This window comes from Eurosta solidaginis, chromosome 2, assembly GCF_040869045.1.
Source record: "Eurosta solidaginis isolate ZX-2024a chromosome 2, ASM4086904v1, whole genome shotgun sequence".
In the NCBI taxonomy this organism is placed as follows: Eukaryota; Metazoa; Arthropoda; class Insecta; order Diptera; family Tephritidae; genus Eurosta; species Eurosta solidaginis.
In genome coordinates, this window is record NC_090320.1 from 95,419,802 (window position 1) to 95,443,249 (window position 23,448).

Below are 23,448 nucleotides of genomic sequence, written 5' to 3' on the forward strand. Positions count from 1 at the left end.
AACATTCGCCAGATGGCAGCGCAAGCGCATGTAAGTTTTTATTGATAGATGATTGATTGATAGAATAGCTGATTTCTGTTGATATTTATAATGAGACTTTTGTATTTTGTTGCGCAAGATGCGCACGGGTCCGGATAGTAATTTCAGTTTTATATATATAGATGACAATGATACCCAATGTGAGTGGTACCGATGACAGTAACATAGTTTTAAATTTTTAAAATATTATTATAGAAGGTGAGGTTTTTGTTTTTAGGTAAATGCATGTTTGCGTAATATGTAGCTTTCTGTGTGCATAAAATGTTCGTCGTATGTATTTTTTATTATATTTATACATATACATATATCTAACAAATGTAAAAAATTGTTTGTTGTTGAAAATAGATTCCGCCCTTGGAAATGCTTAGATGACCAGCGAAACATCGGGCTGTGAATAAATTTGTTGTATTTGCGCTGACAACGCAATAAGTCAAGTAGTCTTCCATAATATTTTAATAATAATAATTAGACGTTGTGGTAGCCCACTGCCCTCAAGTGGTCCAAAGACACTAGGCTAATCCTGTCCTTTAGTTTTTTTATTTATTAATTTTATTATTTACAATTTTGTTTTCTTTTTTTTTTTTGGCCAAAACACTGAGGGGAAGTTGTTTGTCAAGCGTCGATAAAACGATAAAAAGTGTATTTATTTTAGGAGTGAGTAAAAGCTGTACTAATGATTTTTTCCCTAAAAACAGGGACACATTGATTGTATAAATCTTGGACCTAATGTTTTTTCCATAAGAAGACATACAAGATTATTAAATTAAAAGTGGACATTATCATGCTATTCAGTGAAGGGGATGCGCGTTTATAAGCATAAATGCGAGGCGCAATAACTTCCGAAGAGATTTTAGGCCGAGCTTCTCTTCCAATTACTTTCCGCTCTTTTTTAGTTGTTCCTACAAATTGGCGGGACAGGACCTACATGTTTTACGCCGACTCCGAACGGTATCTGCAGAAATACAATCGGAGTACTTGCCAAATCACTGCCGAGGGACAACCCCGCTTAGAAAAACTTTTTTCAAAATGAAGACTTATTTCTAAATACTACATTAATACCAATATTTTGAGTGTTATGCAAAATCTAACTTATGAAAAAGTAGTTCAATTCAAATCAATGAATAAATGGTATGAGAATGAGTTAGCCAATATGAATAAATATAAATTTGAACTATATAAACTCGCGCAAACTTCAGGAGAATGGGATGAGTACAGAAACATACAAAAAGCTTGCGAAAATTAAAAAAAATCAAACATATGGAACATAAAAGAAATCGTAATTGCCATGATAGTAAAATGATGTGGAAACATTTGAAACAGGCAATAAGTATGGGAAAGGAAACTTCATCAATCAAAAAGATAGTAATAAATGGTATAATATATGATAATGGATCGGAAATTACCAACAATTTAAATAAATATTTTGGTGATAGCATTCAAGAGATTTGTAGTAATATAGAAGTATTTGATAGAGATGCCAATATACCTAGTCCAACTAATCGTGTTTTTAAATTTGACCAAGTTAGCACGGATGACGTCGTAAAAATTATCAGTAAGTTTAAAGCCAAAAGAGGTGGAAAAAAAGTGTTATCAGATGGTGTTGTGAAAGACGTAAAACCATATTTAGGGTTTTCTTTGCTCAAATTATAAATGAAAGTTTAAGCAGTGGCATATTTCCAACCATTTGGAAAACCTCGACTATAGGCCCAATAGAAAAAGTTGCAAATACTATAAAAGCAGAGGAGCTGGACCAATAAATACTTTGGCCAGTGATGAGAAAATTTTAGAGCTGGTGGTTAAAAATCAATTAGTTCAATATTCAGAAAACAATAAGATACTTATACCTCAACAGTCAGGATTTCAACAGAATCATTCTTATGAAACAGTTTTAAACATGGTTGTAGCTGAATGGAAAGAAGAACTTAATAACAAAAAGTCGATCATTGCAGTCTTCATTGATCTCAAAAGAGCCTTTGAAACTATTGATCAGAAAATATTAGAAAAATTATCAAGCATTGGTATTAAAGACATTGATTTTTCTTAACAAATCGTGAGCAAAGAACAATAATTGGTTCAGCATTATCGGACGAAGTTGACGTTAAGATTGGTTTACCCCATGGCTCTGTGCTAGCTCCAATTTTATTTAATACTACCAGACCCGGCAGACATTGTTCTGCCCTAAACTTGGTCTGTCTGCATACATTTTAGTAAGCTTTTTCCGTCTAACTCTGCCCGCCTTCACCCTTTCTTTATCCTTTTATTCACTCCTCCCTCTGTCTTTTTCGCTTCATCTATCTCTATCTTCGTCTCACCCTATCTCTTTCTCAGTCTCCTTCCCTCTTTTCTCTTCCCTCAAGTTCTTCTCATTCTTCTTCATCCCCTATTGCCAGTCCCAGAGGGTGGTATCTATTTTTTTCCAGTCCCATTCCGAGTCCCAGTCCTAATCCTAATCCCAGTCCCAGTTCGTCTCTGGTCTACTTCCAGGAAAAAAGGATCGTAAATACTAATATAGGCAAATTTATATACCAAATTTCAGGCAAACCGAATAGAACGTATGTAAAGAGGTATGTGGGTATCTATATATTAATACGCTAACAAAATTTCCATACAATCAATTGACAGGCTGTTTCGCATACTTAGCATACGTAAAATCATATAAAAGTTATATGAATCGATTTGTATTGATCAGCCGCAGTGCATAGGCCTATTTTTGTTAACAAATATTAATCTATTTGTTTATAATTAATAGAAAAAGTATTTTGTAAATTCGTAAATCTGTGCAACTATCGAAATTGCCATCTGTAGGACGCATTATGTTCACAAACCCCCCTGAGTACATAGCTCCAAATTCTCAATTGTTGCGTTGCTCAAATGTTTTATCTCTACATATGTATATATTTGTACACGCCAAACGGTGAGAGAACTACTGCTTCGCTCATTTTCTGTTGAAATAAAATATTGTTTCCCATTGTTTCCAATTACCTATATTGGTTTGTACCAAAATCCTTAAAAAATTGTTCTAAAATAATTGTTAGCGCACAAAAAAACTTTAAAGAGAAGAAATAACTTAACCGGCCTATTTTTTGGACAAATTTTTCTTACACGTAAAAGCTTAGGTCTTTATTTAACAGATTCTTATTTTATTTTATTATATTATCTTTTATAACGTTGTATATTAAATTTGCTACAAAGATATTACATTAAAATTTGTATATTGTCTTTTATGCTAATTTATTTTGATATTTCTTATTTTATTTTATTATATTACCTTTTATTTCAACTTAGTTTATTTTATTTAAATGCAACTTGATTGAATCGGAAAATTTCACGTTGTATATTAAACGAAAAAACCGACCCAAAAACGTTTTCGATTTTAGGTCGAAATATTGCATAGGTAGTATATATTAATACGCTATATTAATACGCTATGTATTAATACGCTAACAAAATTTTCATACAATCAATTGACAGGCTGTTTCGCATACTTAGCATAATACGTAAAATCATATAAAAGTGATATGAATCGATTCGTATTCATCAGCCGCAGTGCATAGGCCTATTTTTGATAACAAATATTACTCTATTTGTTTACAATTAATATAAAAAGTTTTTTGTAAATTTGAAAATCTGTGCAACTATCGAAATTGCCATCTGTAGGACGCATTATGTTCACAAACCCCCCGGAGTAAATAGCTCCAAATTCTCAATTGTTGCGTTGCTCAAATGTTTCAACTCTACATATGTATATATTTGTACACGCCAAACGGTGAGAGAACTACTGCTTCGCTCATTTTCTGTTGAAATAAAATATTGTTTCCCATTGTTTCCAATTACCTAAATTGGTTTGTACCAAAATCCTTAAAAAATTGTTCTAAAATAATTGTTAGCGCACAAAAAAACTTTAAAGAGAAGTAATAACTTAACCGACCTATTTTTTTGGACAAATTTTACTTACACGTAAAAGCATAGGTCTTTTTTTAACAGATTCTTTGTTTTTAATTTTAGGTGCTTTAAAAAATGAAATCAGAAATAATGAGTCAACTTTTGTTCAAACTCACTAAATTTATTTATTTATAACAATTAATTGCAAATTTGACCCAAATTTTTTTTGCATTTCCAGATTTTATGCTCATTTTAGATATAGCACGTCTTATAGTGAACAAAAAATAAATAAATTTGCTACAAAGATATTACATTAAAATTTGTATATTGTCTTTTATGCTAATTTATTTTGATATTTCTTATTTTATTTTATTATATTATCTTTTATTTCAACTTAGTTTATTATTATTTAAATGCAACTTGATTGAATCGGAAAATTTCACGTTGTATATTAAACAAAAAAAAAAACGACCCAAAAACGTTTTCGATTTTAGGTCGAAATATTGCATAAGCAGTATATTACCCACTATATTTATTATTACGCTAACTTTGTTTGATTATATGCCCATTAATCGAATGCTCGGAACTCGGATGGCGGCAACCGTGGTGTGATGGTAGCGTGCTCCGCCTACCACACCGGATGCCCTGGGTTCAAACCCCGGGCAAAGCAACATCAAAAATTTTAGAAATAAGGTTTTTCAATTAGAAGAAAATTTTTCTAAGCGGGGTCGCCCCTCGGCAGTGTTTGGAAAGCGCTCCGGGTGTATTTCTGCCATGAAAAGCTCTCAGTGAAAACTCATCTGCCTTGCAGATGCCGTTCGGAGTCGGCATAAAATTATGTAGGGCCCGTCCGGCCAATTTGTAGGGAAAATCAAGAGGAGCACGACGCAAATTGGAAGAGAAGCTCGGCCTTAGATCTCTTCGGAGGTTATCGCGCCTTACATTTTTTAATCGGATGCTTAGATCCCATAATCCTAATTTGTTTATGTCGCTTAAAATTATGAATTCAATTTTATTTTAGTAAATATGTTTGCGTGAATAATTTCAATGTTTTTGTTTCTTTTTCTTTTTTTTATAATTTATTCTGCTTTGCTATATCTTAGTATTATATCGTTCACAGACGATATTTTATGGTAGATATGGTCATATATATTCATCTCCATTTCATGAATATGAATGTTTACAAATTTAATACAAATTAATTACGTACATAGATCTCAATGGGAATCCCAACATTAAATATCCGAATATTAGAATCTTCATATTTCCACAATGATAACATTAAAACCCGGAAAAAGGTCCATATGCACTTATTGAGTATTTATATGGAACTGTTTATTCACATCACTTAATTTATTTCGCACTTTAAGTACTTTATTTTTTTTCTTTCATTTAAATTTTTCTAGTAAACTCTGCCTTCTTTCTCATTACATAATTTTTTTTATATTTTTATTTTGTATGAAGGTATCCTCTATTCTATTCGAAATTTTCGTTTTGTGTCACACTTATGTACATACTACATATGTATTTATACAACATTAAACTCGGTAAAGCGCCAATTGCATACCTAACGGGTGGCGTGAAATAGGCTAAATTCCTTAAGCACATTTCTTCGTTTTTAACTAAAAGTTCGTGTTTTTGAATTATGACACTATTGAAGTAAATGGGCGATATATGTATATGGGAGATATATGCCTACTGGGGAACCGAGCACACAAAACTAACTTCGGTAGCGCCCCAACGGGGACCTCCCGGGTGGTGTGGAAAAACCTATTTTTCAATTTAATGTCAAGTAATTTCACCTTAATTCTATGTCAATTTCTTTTGATTTTATATATTTTTTATATTTTTGTTTAAGGAGCTCCATACCAAAAGGTTATAATTACATTTGAAAATTTTGTAGAAAATTTAAGAAAATACACTAAAAATTACAATGTCTTAATGAAAAATTTAAGTAAGTTAGACCAGTTTGCTATATTTCCGCTCACTGCTTAACTATTAACGCATTATTTCACTACCCCCAACACTGGATGCATAGACTGAGTTGAAAAAAATAAGAGTTGGTCGAATTTCGACCACAGGCGATACTAGTTATTAATTCATGTCTTTATTTCGGCTTCGCATGCATGTTTATCAGTATTGCCAGGTTGATGCGACTAGCAATAGCTTTCATTTCATATCCATATTACACACACATTATAGGGGTATCCGGGTCCACATTTTGGCCTATATCTCGAGACCATAGTCACCAATAGGTATGAAAACTACCCTGTTCTAAAGCACACATCAACAGCTTCAATTTGATACCCATAATGTAAAAACACATCTAGTGTTACCCTGATCCACGTTTTGGCCAATATCTCGAGACCCTAGTCACCAATAGGTATGAAAACTACCCTGTACTAAAGCACTCATCAACAGCTTCAATTTGATGCTCATAATGTAAAAACACATCCCAGTGTTACCCTGATCCACGTTTTGGCCTATATCTCGAGACCCTAGTCACAAATAGGTATGAAAACTACCCTTTACGAAAGCACTCATCAACAGCTTTCATTTGATATCCATAAAATATAAAATCTGTCTAGGGGTACAGGGTCCACGTTTTGGCCTATATCTCGACACCATAGTCACCCAGGGATATGCAAATTACCCTCTACTAAAGCAACTCATCAAGAGCTTTCATTTGTTATCCATATTGAATAAACACATTCTAGGGGTCCACGTTTTGGCCTATATCTCGAGACCCTAGTCACAAATAGGTATGCAAATTACCCTCTACTAAAGCAACTCATCAACAGCTTTCATTTGTTATCCATATTGTATAAACACATTCTAGGGGTACCCGGGTCCACGTTTTGGCCTATATCTCGAGATACTAGTCACCAATAGGTATGAAAACTATCCTTTACTAAAGCACTCATCAACAGCTTTCATTTGATATCCATATTGTGTAAACACTGTCTAGGGGACCCGGGTCCACGTTTTGGGGTATATCTCGAGACCCTGGTCACCCAGGGGTACGAAAAATTCCCCTTATCAAAGTACTCATAAACAGCTTCCATTTGATAGCCATATTGTACAAGCGCATCTCAGGATTACCTTAGCATAAAAAATATATTGAAGAATTAAATTTCCTTAGTGTACAAATATTAGCATATATATGAAAAATACCAAAAAATAAAACTTTTGTTTAAGAATTTTAAGGAAATTTCAATATTTTTAACGAAAGAGTATTTTTCAAGAGATGTTTGCATTCTTAACAATTTATGTTGCATTAGCTTGGCAACAACGCATAAATATGTATGTACATACATACGTCAAAATACATACATACATACATACATATAAATGTACTCCCGAAGTTAAGTAACGCAGCGAATGCTACATATGTGTCACCTGCCTCACTCAAAAGAAATTTGCGCGCTCAGTTGACACCGAACAACCACACATACGCATTTTTTGGTAAAAATGTTACTTTTGATTTAACAATTTGGCTGATATAAGAAAGGAATCAAGTACTTTTTTGATGCAGAACGAAGGTAAATATTTCAAAGTTTTACTGAAAAGTAGAATTTTTAAATTCATCCATATGAGTTATAGCTGTGTAAACCAAAATTTTATGATTTTTTACTACATTTTGGCAATTTGCCACGCGCCTATAATATATACCTTCAAATTATATTAACTGTACCATTTCACGTAGCTAAGCTTTCAAACGCAAAAACCGTTTTAAAAACGGAGCATTCTGTGTGAAGTTATGGGCGTACATGGCATTTAGCGAATTTTTTTATAAGATTTATAGAAGATAACAAGGAAGAATATTGCTACTATTAAAATAAATAACACTAAAATTGAAAAGGTGCAGACGATTAAATATCTCAGCATTCAAATAAATTGCAAAGTAAAATTTGATGGCCATGTTCATTATATAACAGGTAAAATAGCTAAAAAAATATATTTCATTCAAAGAACCTGTAAAAACTTGAGTAGTTATTATAAAGCAAAAGTATATAGGTCCATAATTGAGCCATACTTAATATATTGTTCTACTATTTTCTTTATCTTGAAAGATTCGCAAATCGATAAACTACAAAAAATGCAGAATAAAGCTATGCGCTTTATATTAGGTAAACGTTGTGATACCCCCCTTAAATATATGCTACAAAGTTTGAATTGGATGAGCGCAAAACGGCAAATATTTTTCCGAAGTATGAAGTTTATATACAACATAAAAGCCGGAAAATTTCCTGATTATCTAAAAACAAGTATTAAATTTAACTACGAGGTTCATGGCAGAAATACGAGGCAGAGAAATGATTTTAAAGTACCTAATTACAAAACGGATTCTGAAAAAATAGTCTTTTTTACAAAGGATTAATATGCTTCAACGAATTACCTCCAAGTATTAAGAATTGTGATAATAACTTATTTAAGAAAAGATAATATGCTCGCGCGAAATCAATGAATATAAAATAAATATTAAGATTCGAATGGATTTGTGTTACATGTTTCGAATAAATCCAAATTCAAGTTCAATTTCATACTTAGTACATATTGTTAATTACCCTGCAAAAATCGCGAGTACTCCATGCATGCATGTATGGAGTACTCGCTATGGACCAAGCGAGTGCTCCAAAATTAACCACAATTCATACAAAAAAATGGTCCAATTAACATGGCGATGTCCTAGGACTGGACCATATACTCCCGCTCAGCATTACATCAGGGTAATTCATGGAGTACTCCAGTATGACACAAGTGGACCACATTATCCAACGATTTTTGCAGGGTAATGCAATAATATTTTGAGTGTTGATCTAGGCTCTAAGAGTCGTAATAAATAAAATAAATAAACGAACAGGGGATTAATTTACGGTGTACAAATGAGCCAGTTTGTATTCCGATAGATTTTTTTTTTTTTTGACATTCGGCAGTTTTTTCTTTATTTTTTCTGGCAAATGAAAATTTAGTTTTTAGTTTGAAAGTTTGGTGCATAAAAACACAACTAAAATCAACTTTCTTGTGAATAAAGTGAATCATTAGAGATCGAAATAATTTCCCGTGTTACTTGCATGGTAGAAATTGTTTTTGTGTTTTCATGTTCCGATAAAGTTTCGTCAGTTTTTCAAGCTTGGAATCCAAGACAAAATAAAGTAGTGTCATATAGGTATTAGAAAGAGTCGCTGTTTGTAAATATGATAGGCAACTCCAAAAGATAAGTTGCCGATAATCTGAAAAAAAAAGACGTTTTGCGTGTAAACCGCGACTATAAGAAAATTTAGTCTTCTCACGTTTTCCACTTTCTTTTTCCTATCAATTTTTAGAATTAAAATTTCTCAAAAATTAAAAAAAAATCAGAACAAATGTTTCTTTTCCCTTGCATATCTGATTTTATAAAAAAAAAATTACGCTACAGCCTTCAAAGAGATTTTGGCGGGAAAGGACCTAAATATTTTACGCCAACTTCGAACGGCATCTGCAAGAATATACTGAGTACTTTTCAAATAATTTGTTAACTTTTGTGTGGATTTCAGGAGGCAAGTCCTTTCCCAAAGTGAAATTTACATCGCGATATGTTCGAGCCTTGAGTGGAATTTTATGGCCATCAATATTAAGGAGGTTATTCTTGCTGTCTATTACTGCACCTAATTGCCTCAGTGTGCCATCTCCTATGATTCCGCAAAATTCATTAAGAGTGGGCAATACAAAGAAATCAAATTCCTTGGGGTTACCAAGACACCATTATCAACCAAGAAGTGGTAGCGTATAATTTAAGTATGGTACGCTAGCTGACCGGGAGGTAGAAAATCCTTTACGCTCTGTTCATTGGGTGTGTCGGTGTCATTTTCGACACCCGTACCTTTTTTTCTTCCGAATAGTCTTTTCTGGGAGATTATCCGACCCTCCTCTTCGCTTAAAGGGTTTGGGTCGGTTCATATAACTGGTTTTCTGCGTTTCAATTGAGGGATCAACTTACATTTTTTCAACCGGTGAAGCGGGTTTCACATTTTGAGGACGATCGTTCCTGACATATTGATGGCGTTGATCCTGGGTGCGCCAGGGAAGCAACTGGGGAGGTTTGCTCCTGTTTGAAAAGGATGCACTAGGCAAATTATTAGTAGGAATCGCCACCCGATTGTTATAATTGGTTGAGTATAGAGAGAAGTTCTGATTTCCAAGCAGGCCGAATATGTCTCTGGCAATGTTTTAGGACGCTCTATGATGAGCATCCTAGACAATTCATCATTAAGCCCACGTATGAACACGTCAAGGCTGCGGTTTCGATAGGTTTCTATCAAAACTTTAACCGTTTCGTCCGTGTCCGACTCAGTTTTTATCTTATTTATTATCAAGCAAACGTCAAGCTGTAAAGTTGATTTATATCTGTGCTCTTGTCTTTTTAATAAATTAATTGCTTAATATTCGTTTTACTGTTGACATGAGTAGTGGAAATCATTGAGTGTGCTCTATCAAGAAATTTAATTAATATCAAACCTGAATATTTTCATCAATTTTGCATATACACACAACTTTATACATATTTACATACAGTTGAATTGCCGAGTGTTTTTACATTGTGTTGTTGCTGTTGATAGGCATCAATTTTAATAGTGTAATTGTTTTGATTTTGCGTGCACACTTCATTTCTCTTTCTTCATTATCACCGCTGCATTCCGGTCTTGTCTTTTCGCGTGAGCGGTCGTAAGGTGTTATCCTCGGCTCAACGTAAATTTTCGGGCATTTTTGCGTTGAGTGGAAAATTAAATAGGCCTCAAGGTTGGCTTCTGTGCTTCCCTCGGGCGCTTAGGCGGATTTAGGAGATGAGATGCCTCCCTGAACTGAAGTTAGGGTGGTGTTCTTGCATTCCTAATAGGAATCAAGAATAAGTGCAAAATAAAAACTGGCGTGGTGCTATAACCAATTCGCTTTTAATACATATACATATAACGGATCGTAACGGGTCATGAAAAACACTTGGCAACAGGCCACACAATACATACTAAAATAAAAAATTCTCGAGAATTAGTAACGAAACAATTTAACGGAGCGTTAAAAAAAATAAAATCATCTATACTTGCTGCTGAAAAAGCAGCTCGATACCGTTTAATACTCACTGCATACATCAAACGCCAATTTTATTGCAAAAATTGAAATAAAAAATAAAAAGCATTACTGAATGTGTGTCTGGCATGGTGCCTTTAAAAATCCAATTTTAAATTGGAAACTTGACAAAAAAATACCAACATGGTTTAATGGAAAATAAATAACTCAAATAAAATCGACTTTTACCTAAAATCAAATAATATTAATTTTGTGACTGGTGTGGCGCTGTAAATATTGTTACGAATTTTAGCAACACTAAGTGATACTCACATCCCTAGTCTGATGCTAAGTAAATGAAGTCACAACAACAATAAAGCAGACAGTCACTTGTATCTACATAAACGAATAAATCATTATGTCTACACATATGTACGTACACGCAGCAGAGAAGAGATGCACAAACACATGCAGAGATCTGAGATGTTCCCAAAAGTATGCAATTGTAATTGTGGAAGTGTCGCTCACAAATACAAGCATATGAGAAGCTATGTACGTGCATCTGTAGTTATAATTATATGGCGGTGACTAAGTAAATTCTGGAAGCGCCTAGAAGATGCCACGAGGAAATCACAGAGTATAAAAGCACCAGCGGTAGAGGCGCTACAAGCAGTTTTCAGTTAAGCACGCTATCTGTCGGGCAATAGATCAGTTTCATTTAAGCTATCAGTCAGTTTGCTTACTAAGCAAGCTAGTTGCAAAGTATAAGTGTTATTGTGAAGTACTTTAATAAAAGCCATTTTCCATTATTCAATATTGGAGTTATTTATTCAACAGTTTAGTGATTCGAACTTAGCAGAAGATTGCAAATAAGAGGATTTGCAGTAAGTTCATTACAATTGGTGTCAGAAGAGGAATTGTTGAATAAATTCCAGAGTTGCAGAGCACAACAAGGACATGGTGAAGTTAGGTGAATTGAGGATCCAGCAACTGAAAAAGCAATTAGAGAACCGTGGATTGAATACAACCGGCAATAAGATCGAACTTCAAGCACGGCTACGAGAGGTAATGGAGTCGCTAGGAATTGATGTGGACGAGTATGTCTTTTATCCTGATGGGGACGAGACAACAACAAAAATTGAAAAGAAAAACGAAACATCGCAGAAAGTTACAAGCACATACTTGAACATCATTTTAGCTGCAATATCTGCACAAACATCGATGGTAGCATCAATGTCGTCGCAATTGTCATCTCAACTGAAAGAACAGAAGACGTATATGGCATCCCAGGAGAACCGTATAACATCTAAGATGGAAACTCAACTTGAAGAACAGAAGACATATATGAAATCTCAGTTGGCTGAGCAGTTGAAAGCACAAGAAACGCGTATTTCAGAAATGTCGACAAAGATTACATCCAAGATGGAAGCACAAGAGGATCGCTTATCATTGCAGGTGGCACAAATGTCTTCGCAGTTAGAAGCACAGAACACAAAAATTGTACAGCTCGAGGACAAAATGGATGCCGAGATAGAAGCTTTGAGAGGTCGTATACAGGAGTTGCAAATAAATCGCCCAACAGTTTCAGCGAGTTATCCTAAGGTAAAAACACCATCCTTTGACGGTTCTGTTCCTTTCCAGGTCTTTAAACTACAGTTTGAGAAGACCGCAGCAGTGGACAACTGGAATGCTGAAGATAAAGTTGCTGCACTCTTCGTAGCATTGAAAGGACCGGCTGCCGAAATCTTACAGACTATTCCAGAGTACGAACGGAACAGCTATGAAGCATTGATGACCGCTGTCGAGAGACGTTATGGAACCGAGCATAGGAAACAGATATACCAAATGGAGTTACTGAACCGCTTCCAGAAGCCTGGTGAGACATTGCAAGAGTTTGCGTCGGATGTTGAAAGGCTGGCACATCTTGCAAATGGGGACGCACCCGTGGAATACACTGAAAGGGTAAAGATTCAGAGCTTTATAAATGGCATACGGGACGTCGAAACAAAGCGAGCTACATACGCAAACCCAAAGCCAACATTCGCAGAAACGGTGTCACAAGCTCTGATTCAGGAAACAGCGTCGCTTCTGTGTAAGCCAGTTTTCAAAGCACGCCGTGTGGAAGTAGAAAGGCCAGAGTGGGTAGACGCAATATTGGAGGCGCTGAAAGGATCGCAAAAGCGGCGTGAAAGAGTTATCAAATGCTTCAAATGCGGGAAGCCCGATCACATTGCACATCATTCCGATCTTGGTCCTAATAGTTCCAACAATGTGGGTGGCCGTAAACGCAATGTAAAGAACGGAAACTTGTCCCAGCTATTGAATGTCCTGTGATATCTGTGTCGCAAATTGGAAGAAAATCGAGCAGTCTTGCCGTCGAAGGAAAGCTGGATGGCAAGGAGCGTGTACGGGCGCATCTCATTCCTTGATTCGATCTGATTTAATCAGCAGGAGAGTAAAACCGTTACCTGGAGCAAGGTTGCGTACGGTCACAGGCGAGTATAATCAAGTCCAGGGAGAAGTGATATGTGAAGTCCTAATTGGGAAGGTCATGGTTCTACACAAATTCGTTGTGGCGGAGATCATTGATGAAGCCATATTGGGAGTGGACTTCTTAGTTGACCATGACATCAGGATCGATATGCCAAGAAAGATTATGAGCTATGAAAACCAGGATGTGCCACTTAACTTCAGTTTGGAAGAAGGGTTCAGCAGTAATCGAGTGCTGGTGAAAGAGATTCGACAAAAACCGCAAAAGTCAAAGGCAGCAGATCGGGCAAGGGTTGATGGAACCAATGGGCCAAACAAATCAAAACCGAATGTACCTGTGAGAGAAACACTGGCATTGAAAAGCCCTAACGGACGTACTAAAACAAAGGAAAGGATTTCGCAGAAAGAATGCAAGGGTAGTATCAAGCCAGAGCACACTACTGTTGTGAAGCGTCGGAACGATACTGATTATGCAAAGCAAATCCGTCCAGCGCAAGCTCTACGGAGTAGTTCATTGGCCAAACAACAGAGTGTGAAGGAACGAACCAGAGTATTGAGTAGTACGATGAAACACAGGTACGATGAGAACAATAATTCGAAAGGTTTCTTGGCGGGAGATATTGTTATACAACCCCCACCGGCGGAAAGGTGTTCCATCCAAATTTCGGTGCAGTTGGGAAGGTCCGTACAAAGTTGTGAAGAAGATCAGTGACACCATCTATCGCAGACAAAACATTTGGAAACCACCAAGTAGAAGAGTGGTACATTTGGAGATGCTGGCAGCGTTTAGATCGAGAGCTTTGTCTGATCGGGACGATCAGACTTAGGTGGAGGGCAGTGTTACGAATGTTAGCAACACTAAGTGATACTCACATCCCTAGTCTGATGCTAAGTAAATGAAGTCACAACAACAATAAAGCAGACAGTCACTTGTATCTACATAAACGAATAAATCATTATGGCTACACATATGTACGTACACGCAGCAGAGAAGAGATGCACAAACACATGCAGATATCTGAGATGCTCCCAAAAGTATGCAATTGTAATCGTGGGAGTGTCGCTCACAAATACAAGCATATGAGAAGCTATATACGTGCATCTGTAGTTATAATTATATGGCGGTGACTAAGTAAATTCTGGAAGCGCCTAGAAGATGCCACGAGGAAATCACAGAGTATAAAAGCACCAGCGGTAGAGGCACTACAAGCAGTTTTCAGTTAAGCACGCTATCTGTCGGGCAATAGATCAGTTTCATTTAAGTTATCAGTCAGTTTGGTTATTAGGCAAGCTAGTTGCAAAGTATAAGTGTTATTGTGAAGTACTTTAATAAAGGCCATTTTTCCATTATTCAATACTGGAGTTATTTATTCAACAGTTTAGTGATTCGAACTTAGCAGAAGATTGCAAATAAGAGGATTTGCAGTAAATTCGTTACAATATCAATTTAAATTGAAGATGCTATTGGAAAAAAGGAAGAACATTACCGTTTTTGTGACTGGCCATTGCTGAATGTTAATTTGGGATACCATGATACAAATATTAATTGGGAAAAATATCAACAAATTTTAATAAAAGAAATACGAAAAAAATTTGCAACACAAATTAATCACTCCGACATACATACAACACTGAATACGAGAAAAATCAAACAACCAAAAATTGAACATATTGTGATCTTGAAAAATATCAACAAATTTTAATTAAAGAATTAAAAACACAAAAAATTGAAATGAATATTAATAACTCAAGTCAATTTGGAAATAACCTGGCGTGGCGCCATCTAAAAACCATTTTTTATTGAAAATACGGAACAATTACAAATAATTAGTATCAAATCGCAAGCTGTTATACATGGTCCTGGCCTCTATGGTTTTACCATTGTGTACTAGTGGTGCCAAAAGTACATATATACTTTGCAAAGTTAATCCAGAAAGTAATCATTTTTGCATTGTACAATATCCTGGAACTGGGACTTTCACATATAAGAAGGTCCTCCTCCACGCAATCAAATCTCGAAAAAGAAAAACAAATTGTCACAGGTGTTTGCGCAGTTTGCTCAGTGTTATCACAGTGTATCTCAAACTGTTCAAAGCGAATCCCAATCTAACAGCTATTTTCAAACTGTTTTTTAATTTTTCTTATAACCCGCGGTGCTATGCGATGGGCTCGCCCATATGAAGTGTGCCGGTTTGTCTGCAAGAATGGTTGACACAGTCAACGATAGTGGTAAGGGAGTTCGTTGGGTCTGTTTGAAATGTAGACCAACTGAGATTGATCTTTTCAAAGTTTTCAAACAGGCTCACGATGGGTTCTCTGAAATAGGTAGAGAGATAGCCGCGCTGTCCAAGAAAATATCTCATGTTTCTAATGGATTTAGAGAAAATCTTCACACCGATGTTATTTATACTGATTTCAGTAAATCATTTGACAAAGTATCCCACTCCTTACTTATCTACAAGCTGGATCGGATTGGCTTCCAACCTGGTCTCACCCAGTGGATCTCTTCGTATCTCTGCGGTCGAACGCAAAAAGTTATTTTTAAAAATACTCTTTCAAATGTAATCGATGTTCCCTCTGGTATCCCAGAGGGCAGTCATCTTGGTCTAATTCTGTTCTTGCTATTTATTAATGATATCTGTACCACTATAAAATATTCCAAAATCTTAAAATATGCCGATGATGTAAAACTTTTTAGGTCCTATGCGTCTATCGAAGAACGTCCCTTGCTTCAAGCGGATTTAAACTGCCTAGTTAATTGGTGCATCGTAAATTCAATGCCGCTGAACCTCAATAAATGCAAATGCATGTGCCTCTATCGAAGATCTTTGCCAGTCGCCTCTTACGTAACTAATCATTTTTATCTTCTATAAGTAAACTATTTTGTGGACTTGGGAGTCACGATAGATACTAAACCTAGTTTCAACCGTCATATTAATGGTACTGTCTATAAGGCTAAAGGTGTTCTTTCATTCGTGAAGCGGTGGTCCAGAGAATTTAGTGACCCTTACGTAACTAAAGCACTATTCACCACTTTAGTTAGACCGATACTAAAATACGGATCAATAGTCTGGAATCCAAATATCGAGTTCATGCAGATGGACTTGAATCAGTACAAAAGCTATTTCCACATTTCTCTTTAAGAAATTTTCAGTGGGACTCTGCGTATAATCTTCCCCCTTATACTAGTCGGTTAAAGCTTATCAATCTTCCAACTCTTGCAAGCCGTAGAGAACTGCTAGGCGTAGTATTTGTGGTTAAACTACTGAATGGTTTGATTTATAGCCCAATTCTCTTGAATGCAGTAAACTTCAACGTACCATCACGAGTGCTAAGACATTACAAACCTCTTCTTTTCAGGCAGTGTAGAACTTATTTTCGAATTAAATGAACCTTTTCCATGTTTGTGTCATGATTTTAACACTCATTCTAGTTCATTTGCACGGATTCACTTTTTACCATAAAGAAAACTGTTCTATCCTATCTTAACTCGTAACAAAAACAAATAAAAATAAAAATTTTACGTACTAAAAAGTTCACTTACTTAACAATGTAGTATATGGGTGATTCTCCGCGAGCTTACAGTTTCGTGTCTTTTCGAAATTTGAAATGTATTAAAACATTTTCTATGAATTAAATTATGTAATTGAGTTAAAATTATGTTTATTTTAAAGTTTCATGTTGAATTATATTGACTGGTCATCAGTTTTATGAAGTTATAGTTCATAATACCCTACAAATGTCACAACCGTGGCATGCCCACAACTACATTTTTCATAAAATTTTAGGTGGTAACTTTTTTAATCTTTAATTACACGAGTAATAAACTGTCATTATATTAAATACTTGACTTAGTCTGCAATATTAAATCTCGTTTTAATGATAACATTTCGGTTTTCGCTTTGTAATTTGATTTTGAAAAGTGTCCATGAGTTTTTGAGTAAAAAATGTTACTCAAATCGTTAGGTTGGTACTGCTTTATTGCACGCTGCTTTGTGACATGTGAGTGTGAATTTTGATCAGCAAGTGTCCCCGCATATTCTCATGTTAATGTTTGCAGTCTTAAAATAACTAATATCCATTTCTAAACACTGAAGAACTGGAAAAACGGTACGTATCGAAAAATCGGTCCACAACGTGGCACTTGTATCTTTCGGAAAATATTGCGAGTCATACTAGCTTTTTTTAATGAGCAATTTATTGTCAAAATGTTTCAACCGTGGCACGCGTGTAATGTCACAACCGTGGCAGGTTTCAGTATCAAAAACATAAATTAATAGCTGTAGCTCGTCCACTTTGGGAATGTTTTTTAGCTGTAAAAACTCAAAAAATGATTGAAAAATATTTGAAAATCATTTTGGGTTAGTAAAACTGAGAGCTCGCGGAGAATCGCCCATATATACATATATGTATAATTTCTAACTGTTATGTATAATACTCAGCTCATGATTTTTATTCTGTAGCTGAGCGGTTTTAGATCTCAACGCTTAACAAACCTCCGCCTATCAACAACTCGGCAAAAACAAATCCGTGCGTCATGCGGGCGGGCTTTGGAGGGTATTAATCAGTTGGGTATTATTATTATTAAGGAGAATTGATGGTTCCCTTGGCGTATAACTCATCTGTCCGCCTCCCTTTTTATTGCAACAGGTGCAATTGGTAATCTAGCGTGCGAGCGTCCCTTTTATCTGCATAGTGCAGATCTGAGACCAATTGCTATCAAATAAATTGTATGATATAAGATCAGTATCTGCTGCACCTCGGCCTTTTTGCCTTACATTTTACAGTATGGCACGGTAAAAGGGCCTTCCTTTCATGACCTCGAGGTCAGAAAGGATTGTTTCCACCGATTGAACCCATGAAACATATTAGACGGAGTTACCGTCAAACAGCTCCTTGACACAGTCAGGCCGCCTACTAATATCCTTGATATCAGCCTCAGAAGTGGGTGCCTGAGCCACCACTTGTTCAACCACTCGACCAGTGGCCGCTATAGCTAAGGAGCTGAATCGAAGCGAGCCACTTGCCATTCTTTTCTCAAGGGCATTGACGGCCTCAGTCAAATTCGTCATTTGGGTTCTTATATCTTCCATATTTTTGGAGAATATTTTTATTATCTTTTACCTTCGTTTTTATAATCACGTGATCAGATGAATCATTCGTATTTTATCAGAATTACGTGCAGTGCGTCCAGGCACTCTTAAGAACTTTCACTAGTAGGTAATGCCGATGATCTTACACAACACTTTTTAACCTTTTTTTGTACAGCTTTTTCGCTATTTTTTACATCGAGTAATCGAGTATCGATTCGCAGGGTTGCATTGGGGGGATCGCAGACAGATGCGGAAAAAGTTAGGCATCCTGCCTAAACATGCCGGCCCCCCTTGCGATACGCAACATCGTTTTCCGCCAATAACCTCCACTGAAACGAGAAAAATGAATATAAGACTTACACACTAAACTTAATCTAAATGAGGAGTTCGTCTGACGACGCAAAATGGCCGGGAATCCCTTCCGACTTGCTTCGCATGCCACCTGAGCTAAGATGAAAAAATTAGCGGTTATGAACAGTTAACAGTGAATATTTCTTGCCATTGAATTATACATAAATATAGAAATTCAGAATGTAATATGTGTATAGTCGATGGCCAGTAAGGCTGGACGAAGAGGCCGAGGTCTCCGTTCCAGAGTGGCACCATTTTTTGTTATTCTTTGGTTTTTTGTCGTTCCGGATGGAGAGGCCGAGGTCTCCATTCCAGATTTGCGGTTTTTTTTTTTTTGTTGGTTGGACGAAGAGGCAGAGGTCTCCGTTCCAGCGTATAACGTGTCGTGTCGCTCTCAGGTCGACTGTGGCATTTTATGGATGTGCCAGGGGGAGTGGCCGTGAGGTTGGTTGGGTGATGCGCGTTTTCGCTGCAGCGCATGTATTTCGTCAGTTGTGTATTATATTATTACCATACAAAACACCTGGTCACAAAACCTACCCACGCCCAGGCAAATGTGACTACGAATATAATCTATCACCGTAAAATGACTAGTCAAATGACGTGGAGTGACGAGAGCGTTTTTGCAAAGTAGTTAGTGCTGTGATTTCGAGCAGCTTATGCATTTCAACAAAACCAGCAAGATTGCGGTGTGGGAGGTTGGAACGGACGTGATTCCAAGCCACCCGCGCAAAATTACTTGTTTTCGTGTTACGCGTGGTGTTTTATTAACAAACGTACGTTAAAATATATGAATAAACCGAGTTTAAGACGAAGCGTGGAGGCTGACGAAGGTATGTATTCAATTTTGTGCGAAAGCTCATGACGAACAGCGCAAATCGTAATTAAATTGGAAAGTGTACCAACTGCCGGTGCTTGCATGCAGATTGGCGATGCGTTCTCAACGACGCGTTCTATCTGCCCGTACCATTATGCTAAATGTACCATGCAACTCTGTCGTGTATTTCTTGGTTAGCTGACGGCTGGTATGGTGAATTTGTGGTGTGCGGGTATATATACATATATGTATTTGCTTGCCCTTGAAAAAAAACTAGGTCACTGGGGCAGTAGCACACTAGGCCGGTAGAAACAGTTGACTTTTTCTAATTTCGGGACTTGGTCTTGTCGGGATTCTTTAATTTCGGGACCCGGATTGTTTTTGTACCGAGCCCTTATAATGACTGTTTGTGATGTTTGTTGTTGAAAAACAACAAGTCCTGCCCCCCAGCCAGAAAACAGTGCCCAAAAAACCGGAAGGGTTAAAGAAAACAACAAAAAAAATTTCTTTGTAAAAAAAATGTTAAATTTTTGTGCAAGGTTTGTTTTTTTTTTTTTGTTTCCCTTTTTTTTTGAGTTCCTTTGTTATGCATGACTGGTTGGTACTGCATGAGACGGCCACATGAGTAACAATAGCAAAACGCGTCAGTCCCGATTGCGATGTTTTGCGGTTTTCGGTACTGATTTTGTCTATGTAGTGTTCGGTATCCGCCCTTAGTCTGACAGCACTAATGAGGCTGCCGTTGTTATGTTGCGGGTTGTCATCCAGTTGTTTTCCCGTAACAGGAATTTTCCAGGATACATTAATGTAGGATTGTGGTGGATAATTTATCCCCACCACTTCATTATTTGCAAAAGGATTTTCAGGCTGGTAAACGTAAGTATGACAAAGTCCTAACGGATTTTTAATAATTTTAATTTTTTTTTTTTTTTAATTGGTTTTCTCATTCCTTTTTTAGTTTCATAATGCAACAAATTATGATCAATTTGGAGTGTGGGGATGCGCAGCCAATTCGACTGATTGCGGATATCCGCTATATGGAGCGACGGAAGGGTTCCTACGAATGCCATGTGCCGGATGAGGCTTTGGCGCAGGGGATAAAAAGGGTGCTGCTGGCCATGGATCCGGAAGTACTGCGGGCCCAGCGGAAGCCCATTGTTGTGTGGGCACGTGGGAGGGCCACAGCTTGGTACGCGCGCTTCTATCGTGGGTGTGAGGGTCAGCTGTGGGTTCGTCGGACGCCCCAGGTTCCGCCGTTTCAAAGGCCGTTTAGGTGCCGCGTGTGCCGGCGGTCACTAAGTTGCTTTGCGGTTCTCGTTGCCCATTTAAATCGCCATCTGGGCTTCTCCCCGTATCGGTGCGGGGACTGTGGGAAGAGGTATACGTCGTCGGCTGCGTTGTCCTGCACCGAAAGCGGATGCATTAGCGGGGTGACGTGTATTTTGATTTGTTGAAATTTTAAGGTTTTGTTTTATATCCATGAATGGGATGGTTAAGTTGCGCTATTTGCAGAATAAATTTTAATGGTACACAAATAAGGTCGATCGTTTTATTTGAAACGTGGTCTTCCTGGGTAAAGGAAAAGTGAGTATCTGAACCATGACAGAGGCGTTGTGAAATGGCCCATTTGGTGGTCGCCTTAGGTAACATGGCAACTCTGCCGTTTCTCGTTTTCTTGTATGTATCATACATACATACCTACGTTGGTTGAGCATTCCAATATAGTGAATGAAGCAGAAAAAAAAATGAATTGAAAGATTTATTTTACCGTTTCGCTTCAATTCATGTGAAATTTACGCGTGGCTGAACAAAAGGGTAAGTAGTGAAACATTTTGCAATTATTTTATTTCAGTAATTTTTATTGTTATTTTTTATGTTATTTCAGATTTTTAATGCATTTTCTTTTATTTTCAGGTGACTGGTGATGGAGATCCAGGAGAGCTGATGGGTTTGATGTGTCGTTCCCTTTTTGTATTTTTATAAATTTTCCTAATTTTGTATTCTTTTATTTCATTTCAGGTTCACAGCTACAAATTGGGTGGTTCGCTGGCAAAATGCAAGCGATCCAAAAGTTAATTCATCCTCGCTTTATGCAGGTGTACATGGTCCGAAAACTAGCTTCATTTCAATACCGAATACCATTAAGCTATGTATGTTGAACAGTGGTTTGCTTTCTTTTGAAAAAATAAGACTTGAGGCCAGAAATGAAAGTAACTCATTATCTAAAATCATACCGCATGTTCCTATATGCACAGCACATTTTTTTTAAAGTGGTGTGATTTACGCCGAAAATTCCCTTTCCTCTATAAGCTAGAGTTCCAAACCGCTGCTGGAGTTGAGACGAATTTGTGCAGACACGCTCTAAGAAAGAACCAATCTAGAAAAAAAAAACCAAAATTCTAAATGCATTCCCTATGACTATAACCGCGTCGTTCTCAAAAAGGCGGCTGGCGTTCCAGATTCAGATTATATCAATGCATCGTATGTGGCTAGTCTTCTCAAGCCAAACGCTTATGTAGTTTCACAAGGTCCGGTAGAAGAAACTGTAAATTCATTTTGGCAAATGGTATGGCAAGAAAATATTAGTGCTATAATAATGCTCTCTAAAACGTTTGACTTCGCTAAAGTAATGTGTGTACACTACTGGCCCCCAAACATGGAAAGACACGAAACGTATGGAGATATTCACATAAATATAGTACGGGAAGAACAATTGGCTAATTTCCACATCAGAACATTTCATTTATATAAAGTTAATAAAGATGGTATAGTTTTTGATGAGCGTATGATCTTACAATTTCATTACACAGAATGGTATTCACACTCCTGCCCTTTTTCAGGTTCACTTCTGGAGTTTCGTCGGCGAGTGCGTCTAGTTGTTGGTAACATAATAAAAGGTGATGATATTAAAGGGCCAATGCTGGTGCATTGCAGTGACGGAGGAGGTAGATCCGCGGTTTATTTGTCATTGATGCCAATCTCGAATTGGCCGAAGAGGAGGAATGTTTTAATGTGTTCGGATATTTGAAAAGGTTGCGGCAATCTGGAAAAGGCCTTGTAGAAAACGTTGACCGATGCAAATTTATATATGTGATACACTTGAAGAACATGTGTTATGTGGAAAAACTTGGTTTCCCGTATCTGAACTTTCAGACAGACTCAAAGCCAAGGCTCGTCGTAACGACGTTACAAAGGTGAACAAATAACAACAGCGGGTCTGTTGGTGGGGCCAATTTGCAGAACGATACAAAGGTGATCGTAGCATCTACGTCCAACAGTGAGAATCAGAAATTAAAAACTATCTTTCCAGCAGGTACCGCCAACTCGGGATCAACTTTAGTGACTTCACCATCAGGCACTCCCGCCCAAGCCACCTACTATCCGATGTATCATAATGGATTCCAATTGAGTATTCCACCAAATACAGTGCCGCCGCCGTTTACACCTGTGCATTTTACCAATACAACCAATTCTGGTACATCGCCGTCGACAGGGCAAGTAGTACAACCTGTTGGAGGTGCATATAATTTGCTTACGAAATAACATTCAAAACGAGACAAATTCATAGATTCAACAAACAGTTTAATAAAGCGAGTGAGGCGATAGAGACAGCGGTGCAAGGGATGAAGATCAAAGTTCGAATTAGGCGTAGTGAAAATCTGGTTAATGAAGAATAAAGGAAAAGGTAAGTCTGTAAAGGCCGTGTCTTGCCTATATTCGAAGATGTATTTG

General features: G+C 36.9%; 1 protein-coding gene and 1 pseudogene across 9 annotated transcripts in view; one reads left to right on the top strand and one right to left on the bottom strand.

Moving 5' to 3' along the window:
- Positions 1–23,448, bottom strand: part of TM9SF4 (transmembrane 9 superfamily protein member 4) — an 884,035-nt gene that overhangs the window by 464,702 nt on the left and 395,885 nt on the right. The gene's annotated exons all lie outside the window — the stretch shown is intronic.
- On the top strand, positions 1,336–23,196 carry LOC137239110 (receptor-type tyrosine-protein phosphatase T-like; annotated as a pseudogene).